The sequence below is a fragment of the Colias eurytheme genome, chromosome 18 (genome assembly GCF_061535395.1).
Source record: "Colias eurytheme isolate Ceu_HAF_F1 chromosome 18, ilColEury1 Martin Lab GWU primary, whole genome shotgun sequence".
Taxonomy (NCBI): domain Eukaryota; kingdom Metazoa; phylum Arthropoda; class Insecta; order Lepidoptera; family Pieridae; genus Colias; species Colias eurytheme.
The window spans coordinates 8,346,699-8,362,302 of record NC_142997.1 but is presented as its reverse complement, the minus strand read 5'-3'; the positions used below and the strand labels follow the sequence as shown (position 1 = coordinate 8,362,302).

General features: G+C 33.8%; 1 protein-coding gene across 3 annotated transcripts in view; it reads left to right on the top strand.

The window, feature by feature from the left end:
• pxb (putative Hedgehog signaling attenuator pxb) overlaps positions 1-15,604 on the top strand; it is a 198,518-nt gene that overhangs the window by 167,578 nt on the left and 15,336 nt on the right. The gene's annotated exons all lie outside the window — the stretch shown is intronic.

Here is a 15,604-nt window from a genome sequence, read left to right as displayed (position 1 = left end):
TTCTATTTCGCGTAGTTTGGAAATCAGGGAAATGGTTGAAAACTTTTAGGTTTTAAGTGCCGAATATTGCCAACAATATCTAGTAAGCAATTTGAAATGAAAGCGAGAGTGATATTTTATTTTCTTGCAAAGTGTTATGTTTAAAAATCTTAGATTCCTACTGTTCTACAAGAATATGATAATATTATCTAATAATTTTTAAGTAATAATAAACTGTAATAGTAAACTTTGCTAATCCTTCAGTTATTATACCTACCTATTATTATTTTTATTTAAAAACCATGAATTTGTGTGAAACGAAAAGATCTCCGTTACTTCTAAAATATATCATTATTTAATTCAATCTTACTTGAAGTACCATTTTTTTTACATTTATTAATGTGGTGTTAATATGACGATTCATACAAAATTAAGCTTTTCCTAATTCCTACTCGTATTAATTACAAGTACCTTCCTATTCAATATCTTCATAATTATTTACCCGCTTCCTCCTACAACTTGTACCAAACACATAAAGTTAATTATACCTGCCACAGTCACAATACACACGTCTCCACATTTGACAATCGAATATAAAGGTCTGATATATTATATTGGTATTTAAGAATATCCCTTTAATAAGGCGAGTTAATGTGAAACGGTTTGAAATAATTGGATTTCGCGCACGACGTATTTATAGTGATGTTAATAGTAGAACTTTTCATTGAAGTTAAAGCTTTAAGAAAGCACGTGTTTATGTTTTCTAATGTGACAATTATTATAACGAGAAAGGATTTTTGTTTTGTTTTTTGTTGCGTTTGCGATTTACGTTTTTTGCCATTAAGGAGGTACTTCTTCACCGAGTTATATCTACAATAATTGAAAAAGGAAAGAGAAAAATTTTGGTGACGCTTTAATATTTCCATCCATTTAGGACCACGTTCGAAAAACTTCTACAACATAGGTACCTACCTAACCTGGTTACCTGGAAGAGATGGCTCTATAGCCATAAGGTCGCTTAATGTGCATTTTATGTATAGGTATTTTATTTAGGGCCGATTATTATGCTTATATTATTATGCTTGGATAAAACTTATCCGTCCAATAAAGTATAACACGATAATATTAAAATGTCACGTAAACTGTCAAATACGGGCAATTAGAATACTTTTTTAAAATGGTAGTTTTAGGTATAGTTTATACATTATTCGATGAATAAGTTTTAACCAAGGATTGAAAAATCAGCCCTTAATGTTATTTCTTTATTTTAGTGTGTACTATGAAACTTTTGTTCATTCATTCACCTAATGAATAAACTCGTTCAAATGTATAACTAAAAGGAAATGACTCCCTTGTAACGAATTAGTATCCTAAAAATCTTCACGTTAACATCACAACATGTGTCAAATGATTTCAACAGCAGCATTAATATTTACCCAACTTCGAAAGAAATGTATTTTGGTTTCACAATACGCTCTCATATTGTGTTTATCATTCATAAATCATGCCTTGTCAATCCGTAAACACGGATGCTGCGGTCTATTTTGGAAATTCCGTTTTTATCTTAGTTCGTTTGGGTAAAATAATCGATTGTTTCCAATCATCTAATGGATTGAGATGAGTGCAGGAATTACATTATGTATTATTAAGTTTAATTTGAAAGTTATGAATAATTAAGTGAAACTTGTTTAGGCGCGTTGAGAGTAAAATTTCAATGTCGTGACGGAGTCATGGAGTAAGGCGACGAATTGTAAAATTTCAATGTCATGGAAATACCGTCACGTCATGGAGTAAGGCGACGATTTTGGTATCTTTGAATCTTGACAAAGAGTTTCACTTCTGACACGTGTGCTCGTTAGTCGTATGTGCTTGTGATGATTACCGATGATATTATAATACATTATTTTCGTTGTGATAATAGACATACCTTAATAAATACTTCAAAATAATGTTGTTACCTAATCATATTGTATCAAAGTAAGTTCTAAGAAATTCTGTAACTGTCTTAGGTATTTTCTTTTCCAATACAATTTCCTAACAAACGAAGTAACGCAAAATAAAAATATTGTAACACAATATTTCTATCGATATTTGTAAGTCTTAATAAAAAAGGTTATTTTTAAGGTTAGGTATTCCCTAAACAGAATTACGTTATAGCGACTGATTTTTAGCAAAATTGACGAACTTAGTTTCTACTTTTACGAGACATTTTTATCTATTTAGAGAATGTTTTTGTATCGTCGCTGGAAATTTGAAAATTTCCATTTAAGTGTATTGCTTCTATATGTTTTCGCTTATGGTCAATATGTTCATGTAATCGTATCTAATATTTTGCAGGTCACCTAAACTATCATTTTTTCCGTTGAATAAATTAGAATATGATATAATGAACCTTATAATAACCAGAAATCATTTTACCTAAAACTGATGTCTGAACGAAATAGGTATTTAATGTTTAGTACAACATTGACTCAAAACATTTCTAGCCGAAACAACTCCTCGAAAATTACTTTAAAATTATACACCCACCTACCATTTCAGTCCACGAACCGTATTTTGTATAAAATACTATGAAAATAGCATCTCGATGTTACAACGCGTGACTAATTATGCCAAAATTACACACTCTCCGCCGCTGGCCTGTGATTGGCGGATATCAAAACAGCGGACCAATAGCATGCGAGGGCGGACCTGCGTGTGCGCAAGTCTAGTACAAAGTATGAATATTCAACGGTTTTTTGCACCCTGACACATTGTCTTCATTCACCTGTCTAGCAGATGTTTTATAGCATTTTCCTCATAGCCTGTAATTTAGTTTCGTAGGACGGTACATAAGTGGACAAATTGATGGTGTGAATCATTTTTTGTTTGAGAGGGGGATAGTTAAATAGAGAGGAACTTGAAGATATATGACATAAGAATGCGGAATAAATCATGAGCAGAGATTATGTCTGTCTGCTCAACTAATTGAACTACCGCGACCGGCAAGTAAAACCGTGCATCAAAATTTAACAATATCCAATTTTTGTAACTACAAATTAAAAACTTTTAATGCCACATAAATTTCTCATACAAATTATGATTTAAACAAAATAATATAAACTATATTCAGTAACAAAAATAACCCCAACCCAAACACTAAAACCTACTCAAGGACCAATCATTAGAAATGGGTTAAAAACAAAATCGATAAGCATCCAGCCGGGTTTCTCAAACCCGCATAGCTCTTGAAGGCCTATACATAATACAATAGACTACTCAAGACCTTTTGTCTCACCGAGAGGCCCTTCTTAGTCCCCAGGTGAGACCTTTTAATTCGTAGATCTGAATCGTTAGGGTGCTTGAAATTTGTATGGTGGGTAAAAAATGTACGGAGAGAAATGTTTAAGGAGTTTTATTTTAACTATAGAATTTTTGTATTCATACAAGGCAAGTTTTATAAAAGTCATCAATTCAAGAAGTTTCAGTTCAATAGGTCACTATAATAATAGAAGGGAAGTAGGTATTTAAATTTTTATTAAAGATTACTTACTCAAAGTATTAGTTACCTTAATTGTAACTTACGATAACCTAAAAAAATAATACAAAAACATCCTCTGTTTAAAGTTTATCCTTTTGTTCAGTTATACATCCTGAAAGTATCTAACATTTAACTAAACCAATGTACAAAGCGAAACCCCTATCTAATACTAAAATGATAATGTCTTTATTAAGCCCATTGTCTCATATACTTACTATAAGCCCTTATTACGGCTAATCTACATACAATGACGTATTTGCATGATATCTCAATTCGCTAGCAATGATTTGAATAGTAAAATTTTACGCATGGCGTGTTCCACGGCGATGAGAAAGGCGAGCGAAGCGTGACTGTTGTAATAAATGTTTTGTATCAAATATGGGTGGGTTCGTGCAAAAAGTTGTCCGTATCGTTAAACTGGCTACTCACCTACCTGCAGCAGAGGCAATATTGGAATTGCACCCTTAATTTGCTCCTTAATTGTAATGTGTATAGGCAAGCAGGGGCAATTTAAAGAACAGCTGAAATTTCTCCGAGATTGTTCAAATATTGCCCCTGGGGCAGTTACGTGAGTAGCCGGCTTTAGTCGATTATGATTTTGGAAACAAAAGAATATAACAAACTGTAACTAAAAATATGTTTTGAGGTTTAAATTAAGCAATTTTAAATACTACTTACATTAAAATAACTTCGATTAACATCAAAATGACTTGGAATATATACAGTGCATAACGTAGGTATAGCGCCCGGCAAACTTCTTGGCCAAAAAGTAGCGTGGTGGGGGAAGTTTGCGCATCAAGTTTTATGACATTTTTATATGCGCAAGCTTCCCCCACCACGCTACTTTTTGGACAAAAAGTTTGCCCGGCACTGTAACTAAGTGTAGTTTATTTAAATTTACCTTCATGAAAATGAAAACCTTATACCCCAGCCACACTATGCTACTCGTCCTGCTACTCGTGCTGCCCCTCGTCCTGCTCATCGCGCTGCCGCTCGCCTCGATATTGCCGTCTGGCCACACACTGCTCTACTCGCGCGATTAATCGCGATTCGCGACGCTCTTCACTAGGGATGGGTCGTCGACGTATTTTTCATCAACGAGACTAGATAGTTAAATGTCGTTCATCAACTAGTCATTCAACTAGTTAAAATCTTCGACTAGTCCATGTGTAAAATAAATAACTATTATTAAATAAATTCTTAAAACAATAAATTCTAATCTCAATAAAACAATTAATAAATATTTATGCTTTCTTACAAAAATTATACTCCCTAAAAAAAGTATTACTAAAAAACTTATTATCGTTTGTTTTTATAGTTTAAATTCAAAACATTGATCTTGTAAACCAAAAATATTTTTTTTAAAAAACTTCAAAGAAAAGAATTTATTCTTATCAATAAGACTGTTTAGCCGTTGAATTCAACTAGTGCATTGGTGAGCGATGGACTAGTCGAATCGTTGAGTGTACATATAGACGGTTAATTTAACTAGTCCGTTGATTCCATGACGCCCATCCCTAATTCGCACTCGTATTGCCGGTCCTTTGACTCGCGCGCAAAAGCCGACAGCAGTGAGCAGGACGATGAGCACGACGAGTGGCATGACGAGTAACGTGGCCACACTACGTCCCTGCCTACTTCCCTCGTCACTTCCCATACCACTCGTCGAGTCGTGTGGCTGGGGCATTATGCCCCAGCCACACGACTCGACGAGTGAACGTGGCACTAGTTGAATTCAACGGCTAAACAGTCTTATTGATAAGAATAAATTCTTTTCTTTGAAGTTTTTTAAAAAAAATATTTTTGGTTTACAAGATCAATGTTTTGAATTTAAACTATAAAAACAAACGATAATAAGTTTTTTAGTAATACTTTTTTTAGGGAGTATAATTTTTGTAAGAAAGCATAAATATTTATTAATTGTTTTATTGAGATTAGAATTTATTGTTTTAAGAATTTATTTAATAATAGTTATTTATTTTACACATGGACTAGTCGAAGATTTTAACTAGTTGAATGACTAGTTGATGAACGACATTTAACTATCTAGTCTCGTTGATGAAAAATACGTCGACGACCCATCCCTAGTGAAGAGCGTCGCGAATCGCGATTAATCGCGCGAGTAGAGCAGTGTGTGGCCAGACGGCAATATCGAGGCGAGCGGCAGCGCGATGAGCAGGACGAGGGGCAGCACGAGTAGCAGGACGAGTAGCATAGTGTGGCTGGGGTATAAGGTTTTCATTTTCATGAAGGTAAATTTAAATAAACTACACTTAGTTACAGTGCCGGGCAAACTTTTTGTCCAAAAAGTAGCGTGGTGGGGGAAGCTTGCGCATATAAAAATGTCATAAAACTTGATGCGCAAACTTCCCCCACCACGCTACTTTTTGGCCAAGAAGTTTGCCGGGCGCTATACCTACGTTATGCACTGTATATATTCCAAGTCATTTTGATGTTAATCGAAGTTATTTTAATGTAAGTAGTATTTAAAATTGCTTAATTTAAACCTCAAAACATATTTTTAGTTACAGTTTGTTATATTCTTTTGTTTCCAAAATCATAATCGACTAAAGCCGGCTACTCACGTAACTGCCCCAGGGGCAATATTTGAACAATCTCGGAGAAATTTCAGCTGTTCTTTAAATTGCCCCTGCTTGCCTATACACATTACAATTAAGGAGCAAATTAAGGGTGCAATTCCAATATTGCCTCTGCTGCAGGTAGGTGAGTAGCCAGTTTAACGATACGGACAACTTTTTGCACGAACCCACCCATATTTGATACAAAACATTTATTACAACAGTCACGCTTCGCTCGCCTTTCTCATCGCCGTGGAACACGCCATGCGTAAAATTTTACTATTCAAATCATTGCTAGCGAATTGAGATATCATGCAAATACGTCATTGTATGTAGATTAGCCGTAATAAGGGCTTATAGTAAGTATATGAGACAATGGGCTTAATAAAGACATTATCATTTTAGTATTAGATAGGGGTTTCGCTTTGTACATTGGTTTAGTTAAATGTTAGATACTTTCAGGATGTATAACTGAACAAAAGGATAAACTTTAAACAGAGGATGTTTTTGTATTATTTTTTTAGGTTATCGTAAGTTACAATTAAGGTAACTAATACTTTGAGTAAGTAATCTTTAATAAAAATTTAAATACCTACTTCCCTTCTATTATTATAGTGACCTATTGAACTGAAACTTCTTGAATTGATGACTTTTATAAAACTTGCCTTGTATGAATACAAAAATTCTATAGTTAAAATAAAACTCCTTAAACATTTCTCTCCGTACATTTTTTACCCACCATACAAATTTCAAGCACCCTAACGATTCAGATCTACGAATTAAAAGGTCTCACCTGGGGACTAAGAAGGGCCTCTCGGTGAGACAAAAGGTCTTGAGTAGTCTATTGTATTATGTATAGGCCTTCAAGAGCTATGCGGGTTTGAGAAACCCGGCTGGATGCTTATCGATTTTGTTTTTAACCCATTTCTAATGATTGGAAAATAACTTCGATTAACATCAAAATGACTTGGAATATATACAGTGCATAACGTAGGTATAGCGCCCGGCAAACTTCTTGGCCAAAAAGTAGCGTGGTGGGGGAAGTTTGCGCATCAAGTTTTATGACATTTTTATATGCGCAAGCTTCCCCCACCACGCTACTTTTTGGACAAAAAGTTTGCCCGGCACTGTAACTAAGTGTAGTTTATTTAAATTTACCTTCATGAAAATGAAAACCTTATACCCCAGCCACACTATGCTACTCGTCCTGCTACTCGTGCTGCCCCTCGTCCTGCTCATCGCGCTGCCGCTCGCCTCGATATTGCCGTCTGGCCACACACTGCTCTACTCGCGCGATTAATCGCGATTCGCGACGCTCTTCACTAGGGATGGGTCGTCGACGTATTTTTCATCAACGAGACTAGATAGTTAAATGTCGTTCATCAACTAGTCATTCAACTAGTTAAAATCTTCGACTAGTCCATGTGTAAAATAAATAACTATTATTAAATAAATTCTTAAAACAATAAATTCTAATCTCAATAAAACAATTAATAAATATTTATGCTTTCTTACAAAAATTATACTCCCTAAAAAAAGTATTACTAAAAAACTTATTATCGTTTGTTTTTATAGTTTAAATTCAAAACATTGATCTTGTAAACCAAAAATATTTTTTTTAAAAAACTTCAAAGAAAAGAATTTATTCTTATCAATAAGACTGTTTAGCCGTTGAATTCAACTAGTGCCACGTTCACTCGTCGAGTCGTGTGGCTGGGGCATAATGCCCCAGCCACACGACTCGACGAGTGGTATGGGAAGTGACGAGGGAAGTAGGCAGGGACGTAGTGTGGCCACGTTACTCGTCATGCCACTCGTCGTGCTCATCGTCCTGCTCACTGCTGTCGGCTTTTGCGCGCGAGTCAAAGGACCGGCAATACGAGTGCGAATTAGGGATGGGCGTCATGGAATCAACGGACTAGTTAAATTAACCGTCTATATGTACACTCAACGATTCGACTAGTCCATCGCTCACCAATGCACTAGTTGAATTCAACGGCTAAACAGTCTTATTGATAAGAATAAATTCTTTTCTTTGAAGTTTGAAGTTTTTTAAAAAAAATATTTTTGGTTTACAAGACCAATGTTTTGGATTTAAACTATAAAAACAAACGATAATAAGTTTTTTAGTAATACTTTTTTTAGGGAGTATAATTTTTGTAAGAAAGCATAAATATTTATTAATTGTTTTATTGAGATTAGAATTTATTGTTTTAAGAATTTATTTAATAATAGTTATTTATTTTACACATGGACTAGTCGAAGATTTTAACTAGTTGATGAACGACATTTAACTATCTAGTCTCGTTGATGAAAAATACGTCGACGACCCATCCCTAGTGAAGAGCGTCGCGATTAATCGCGCGAGTAGAGCAGTGTGTGGCCAGACGGCAATATCGAGGCGAGCGGCAGCGCGATGAGCAGGACGAGGAGCAGCATGAGTAGCAGGACGAGTAGCATAGTGTGGCTGGGGTATTATGCTCTAAGAAGGTACCTTCGAGCAAAGCAAATTATCTATAATATAAATAAATATGATAAGAAGTAATTTTTACAAATTATTCGACAATCTCAACACTCGTGTGTTCGTAACAAACAATAGCATTGCATGCTCTTGTTCTTAACTATTGCAATAATTCCGTTGCATAACGATAATGTTTAAATGTTACTGGAACAGTTTCACAAGGCACGATTGTAATAATTTACTTTTAACGATAGCAATTCTGAAATAAAGTTGAACCAGGTTAAACTTATATAATACTAGCTTTCCGCCAGCTTCGCCCGCGCAGTCAAAGGAAAACCCGCATAGTTCCCGTTCCCTTGGGATTTTCGGAATAAAACCTATGTCCTGTCTCACGTCTCCACCTGTATCTCTACTAAATTTTATCCAAATCGGTTAAATGGATTGAAGATACCGTGAAGAATAGACTGATAGACGAATTTACTTTCCCAGTTATTACCTATGTTAAATAGTAAGGATCTAGCTAGAGTTTGGTAGTAAGGTACTACTTTACTACTTACGTACTTTTGGAACCTGTTTAAGTGTAACTTTGGTGTAGACAACAAGATTAATTGATTTTTCGAGTTTAAGATTATAATGGGCAGTAACAAAACTTCTAGCGTTCTGTTTAGTTAATCTGTTAGTTTAAATTTATTAGTTAGTTAGTTAATTTTTCAGGATTATGGCCTGTACCTTCATGGGAGACCCGTGTCCCAGCAGTGGGAACGTATATGGGCTGATGATGATGATGATGATGATTATGTGTAACACTCATTACGTAGGGCCCGGATTAATATGTATTTACATATATTTATTTGACATTGTTTTCGTAATTAATCATCGTGTCCACAGTAAATATGTTATTTAGATCGTGAAAATTCAGGTTTTATTTTCCATATTTTTCCATATTTTAAATGTAAATCCATATTCCACAAAATATCAATAAAATGTCCATATTTTTATCAGCGCTATGAGTTTTCTAAAAATTCTGGCAGATAATGGCGCTCGAGAATTCTTCAACTTCACTCAAAGAAAATTTGAAGAGTTTGAAGATTATTCAAAATATAGAAAAGAAGATTTCTGAATCGGAAAGACCCGTTGATGAAGTTGCTAGGCAAAAATTTTTTTATGTCATAGAAAAAAACAGAGGATTTCATATCCTAAAAAAAATTAACAGCATGCTGTGTGGAAGATTAAAATAAATAAATAAATAAATAAATAAATATTATATGACATTATTACACAAATCGACCTAGTCCCACAGTAAGCTCAATTAAGGCTTGTGTTGTGGGTACTAGGCGACGATAAATATAATATTTAATAAATACATATATATGTATATAGATAATAACACCCAGACCCAGGAACAAATAATTGAGTTCATCACACAAATATTTGCCCTGACCGGGGATCGAACCCGGGACCGTCGGCTCAGTAGGCAGTTACTTTACCACTGCGCCAAACACGTGATTATTTACTGCAATTCAAATGTTAGTGAATCGGAAGTTGATTATAATTGTAATTTTTTATTTTTTTCAATTTTCAAAAAACAAAAGCTTTATTAAAAATGTTGTTACTTGCTTTTTATTGTACATATTTTTTCCATATTTTAGTTTTTTCAGTCCATTTTATATTTACATATTTCGAAATTTTTAATACATATTTATCCGGGCCCTACTCATTAGTATTACACATAGAATATCTTCAATATATTATCTACTTTTTATTATTTGTCCTTTTATCAATAATTCAGCTATCGGTGATATAAATAATTCCTTCCTGTAAAATGGCCATTTTGCAACTTCATTAAATTGCTTCAAATGCAAACACAGTGTACTTAACTAAGTTATATAGTCTTGTAAACAAGTTGTTAAGTAATGTAAGTTTATTAAGATATTGCGTGGGCAATAAATCTCCAAGTTACTATCTTAAGAGGGCGTATAAAGCCAGATAATTCTACGATTAAGCCTCGCCCATTACGCGCCATGCCGCGCGCCCTCACAATACCCTCATACACCCGGCTCATCCAACGTACGTAAAGTTCATCGCACGCTAAATTATACACAATATTCTTCGCTCGTTCAACGCGTATTTTCGGTAGTTAGTAGGTATGTTGTCTAAAATCTTATCTTAATCTTATCTTAATCTTAATACTATTATAAAGGCGAAAGTTTGTATGGATGTATGGATGTATGGATGTATGGATATATGGATGTATGGATGTTTGTTACTCTTTCACGTAAAAACTACTGAACCGATTACAATGAAATTTAGCACACATATAGAGGGTAACTTGGATTAACACATAGGATAGGTTTTATCCCGGAAATCCCACGGGAACGGGAACTATGCGGGTTTTCCTTTGAAAACGCGGGCGAAGCCGCGGGCGGAAATCTAGTAATTGTATAAAACAGTGAAGTTGAAATCATCACAAATTATGTAATATGTCTTTTTATTATTATTTGTTTATAATTATTAATGATAATCTATACATATTATAAAACAGTAAAAAAACTGTCTGTATGTAATATATAAAAAAAAAACAATATTAGGGAAACAGTATAGAGCACGAATCCGTAAAAAAGTCTGTCGAAATAGCGAGTATAGATACTATTTTTAAATAAACATACGCAGTCGACGACACACATTCCTCCAGAACTTTATTTTGAGTCCATTGAATGAGTCCCTCCAAGGGGGGTCTAGAGTGCGTGAGTTAGTAACGTAAGATGTTTCTTCGGAAACATGTCAAGAGTCCCTAGGTAATAAACATACTAAAACCCCGGGCCACTAGGAGGAGCCCCGGAGTGGGGGGAGGGGGGAAATGGCTCCATTTTTTCATTTTTCGCTTAAATCTCAAAAACGGTACATGTTAGAGAAAAACTTTCAAGGAAAAATTGAAAGGCCATAAAATTATCTACAAGTTGTACCTGAATCATTTTTTTCCTATATCCTACCGTTTCTGAGTTATACGCAGTAAAACATGATTTTGGCTCAAACAATTTCAACATCAATCGATCAAAAAATATTTCTTTCTTCCAAAAAACTCAAATGTGCAACTTGTGACCAGTACTGATAGATTGCTCTTAATTAGTTCTATAATTGGTAAAATAAACACATTCCTCCATGGAAGCCTTTAGGAGGAATCGATTGTCAAAATATTATATTAGGGCAGTTTGAGTTACTGAACTTGATCTTTTTATTTTTTTCTTCCAAAAAACTCAAAAGTGCAACTTGTGACCGGTACAGATAGATTGCTCATAATTAGGTCTATCATTGCTAAAAATACCAGATGCCACCACGGAGGCGTTTACGGGGAATTGAATTTTATCAGGGTAGTTACGATACATGAACTTTTTATTTTTTTTCCTTCCAAAAAGCTCAAAAGTGCAACTTGTGACCGGTACAGATAGATTGCTCATAATTAGGTCTATCATTGATAAAAATACCAGATTCCACCATGGAGGCGTTTACGGGGAATTGAATTTTATTAGGGTAGTTAGTTAAAAAGTTCATGTACTAATAAAATTCAATACCTCCTAAAGGCCTCCATGGTGGAATCTGGTTTTTTTATCAATGATAGACCTAATTATGAGCAATCTATCGGTACCGGTCACAAGTTGCACTTTTGAGTTTTTTGGAAGAAAAAAATAAAAAGATCAAGTTCAGTAACTCAAACTATAACGTAATATAGTATTTTGACAATCGATTCCTCCTAAAGGCTTCCATGGAGGAATGTGTTTATTTTACCAATTATAGACCTAATTAAGAGCAATCTAACAGTACCAGTCACAAATTGCACTTTTGAGTTTTTTGGAAGAAAAAATAAAAAGATCAAGTTCAGTAACTCAAACTACCCTAATATAGTATTTTGAAAATCGATTCCTCCTAAAGGCTTCCATGGAGGAATGTATTTTACTAATTATAGACCTAATTAAGAGCAATCTATCAGTATCGGTCACAAGTTGCACTTTTGAGTTTTTTTGGAGAAAAAAAATAAAAAGTTCAAGTATCGTAACTACCCTAATAAAATTCAATTCCCCGTAAACGCCTCCGTGTTGGAATCTGGTATTTTTATCAATGATAGACCCAATTATGAGCAATCTATCTGTACCGGTCACAAGTTGCACTTATGAGTTTTTTGGAAGAAAAAAAATTAAAAGATCAAGTTCAGTAACTCAAACTACCATAATATAATATTTTGAAAATCGATTCCTCCTAAAGGCTTCCATGGAGGAATGTGTTTTGAGCCAAAATCATGTTTTACTGCGTATAACTCAGAAACGGTAGGATATAGGAAAAAATGATTAAGGTACAACTTGTAGATAATTTTATGGCCTTTCAACTTTTCCTTGAAAGTTTTTCTCTAACATGTACCGTTTTTGAGATTTAAGCGAAAAATGAAAAAATGGACCCATTTTCCCCCTCCCCCCACTCCGGGGCTCCTCCTAGTGGCCCGGGGTTTTAGTATGTTTATTACCTAGGGACTCTTGACATGTTTCCGAAGAAACATCTTACGTTACTAACTCACGCACTCTAGAACTTTTTATTCAATGGACTATTAGATTGTACGACATTTTTCGACTCAGCAATTATTCTAAAAATAAAAATAAAAATTATCCTTTATAAAATATTACAAAGTTCTTCGAAATTTACGTATTATTTTATCGAGAGCTGGTAACTTTAGCAGGTACCTTTCTGGAGTAGGTATTTTTTTCTGCGTGGCAATAGTCAGTAGACACAGGTAGAGAGTGAGGGTCCACATTTTCCAAATTTAAAATTGTTCTGTGAAATTAGTAAATTACTTTCAAACAGGGTCAATTAAACAAATATAAATTATTCAAAGTCAAAATAGCGAGTATAGATAGTATTTTTAAATAAACATACACAGTCGACGATACACATTCCCCCAGAAGTTTGTTTTTATCAAATTCGTTAGATTGTACAATATTTTTCGACTCTGCAATTATTCTGAAAATAAAAATAAATATTATCCTTGATTAATAAAAAAATAAAATATTATTTGAAAACTAGTTATTATTTTGTTCATATTAACAAATTTCTTCGGAATTTCTTCGAAATTTGTTGTATTATTTTATCGAGAGACGACTAAAAACATGTGATTCAACACTAGCTGATGCCCGCGACTTCGTTCGCGTGAACTTTAGACGTGAACAACTAGGAGAATTTATTTAGAGTAGGTGTAATTTATATATAATGGTATAGTTTGTTTGAGCTCCTAGGGTATGTTCCAGACCTTCGAATTTTTTAATTAAAATACCCATTAGACTGAACATTTTTTTTAAGACTTCATTCCTATAAATGTGTAGCTGGGCTCTTATGGGTCTATATCAGATGTTCCAGATCTTTGATTTTTTTTAATCAACAGAAAATTTCCATCAGACGCAACAATTTTTGTTGACGTCACTCCTATAAATGTTAGAGTGTGATCTCAGGGTCCCTCATCATACATTCTAGATCTTCGAATTTGCATATTTATATTGCCCAGATAATACCTACACAACAAAATAACTTTCATTCAAAGCCGTCCAATAGTTCCGGAGATTGGCGTGTACTGTAAACAAACAGACACATAGAGTTTTTTTAGGATTTACGGGAACAAACCTATCCAATGTCCTTTCTCAGGTCTCAAGCTATCTCTGTATCAAAGTTAGAGCTTAGAGAGCCAGACATACATACAGACAAACAGACAAAAATTCTATAAACTATGTACCTATATTTTTGGCTCCTATATCGATTGAAAATCACGCCCCAAGTAGGTATCCGTAAAAATATTCAATGTACAGTTTTGACTTTCGTACAATTTTTTTTTATACCTATGTGATTGTAATATTATTATCTAATACAGATTGTAAATATATATAATGTGTAGTTACTATTCACAACCTGTATTGGTTATTTACTGGAGCAAACATAGGAATCTACCTATAGTAATACTATAATATATATATATATATATATATATATATATATATATATATATATATATATATATATAATAATAATAATATTATAAAACATTCCCGATTTGATTGATTGCATTTGCAAGGCGACCGTAGGAATTAGGTACCTACATAACTAAGTATAAAAAGTGTCTTTGTAAATTGTAGGTACCCACTATGAATGTAGGTATCTATAAATATCGTCGCATGAATACTCAACTCGCGGAAACGAATTTACAGAATTTACACAAATAATAATATCCAAACTCGCCTGGATAAACTTTCTCAAATGAATCTATAGTTTAGGTGGTCTGTTGCGGTTCTGCATCAGGTGTTTCAGTTTTCAAAATAAATTATTATTTTATATTTCCCGGATAATATAATAGTACCTACACAACAAAATAACTTTCATTCAAATCCGTCCAGTAGTTCCGGAGATTAGCGTGTACAAACAAACAGACAAACACAGACAGTTTTTTTTATTTACGGGATAAAACTCATCCTATGACCTTTCTCAGGTCTCAAGCTATATCTGCACCAAAATTAGAGCCCAGACATACATACAGACAGACATACAAAAATTCTAAAAACTATATTTATGTATAGATATGTACTACATATTACTATGTAATACAGATTATGAATATATTATATATATACATATACATATGTATATTATAAAAAAATACCTATTCAATGTAAGTACAGTTTTGACTTTCGTACTGTTGTTTACCATTTTCAACAAATCAATATTCGGCGTAATTATAAAACACGGCGCAGCAATTTTAGCGTGGTCTACTCGTCTCAACGGAGCGATAGCGTCTGATGTATGAAATAGAATTATGTTTTTAGCTCCCGGAACGTGCGATGGAAGATGATTTCTTGCGTAATTAAAAATATAGTAAGCGCCAAAAGTGTTTTATCGTGATTAAACCAAAACTAAAAGTAATTACACAAAATGCTCTGACAAATATCTTGCAAATGTTTTAATATAATTGTTTATGAAAAAAAAATCATAATAAGTATTACCATGTCCAGTAAAAAACGTAAAAATGTGAAATTTAGAGGT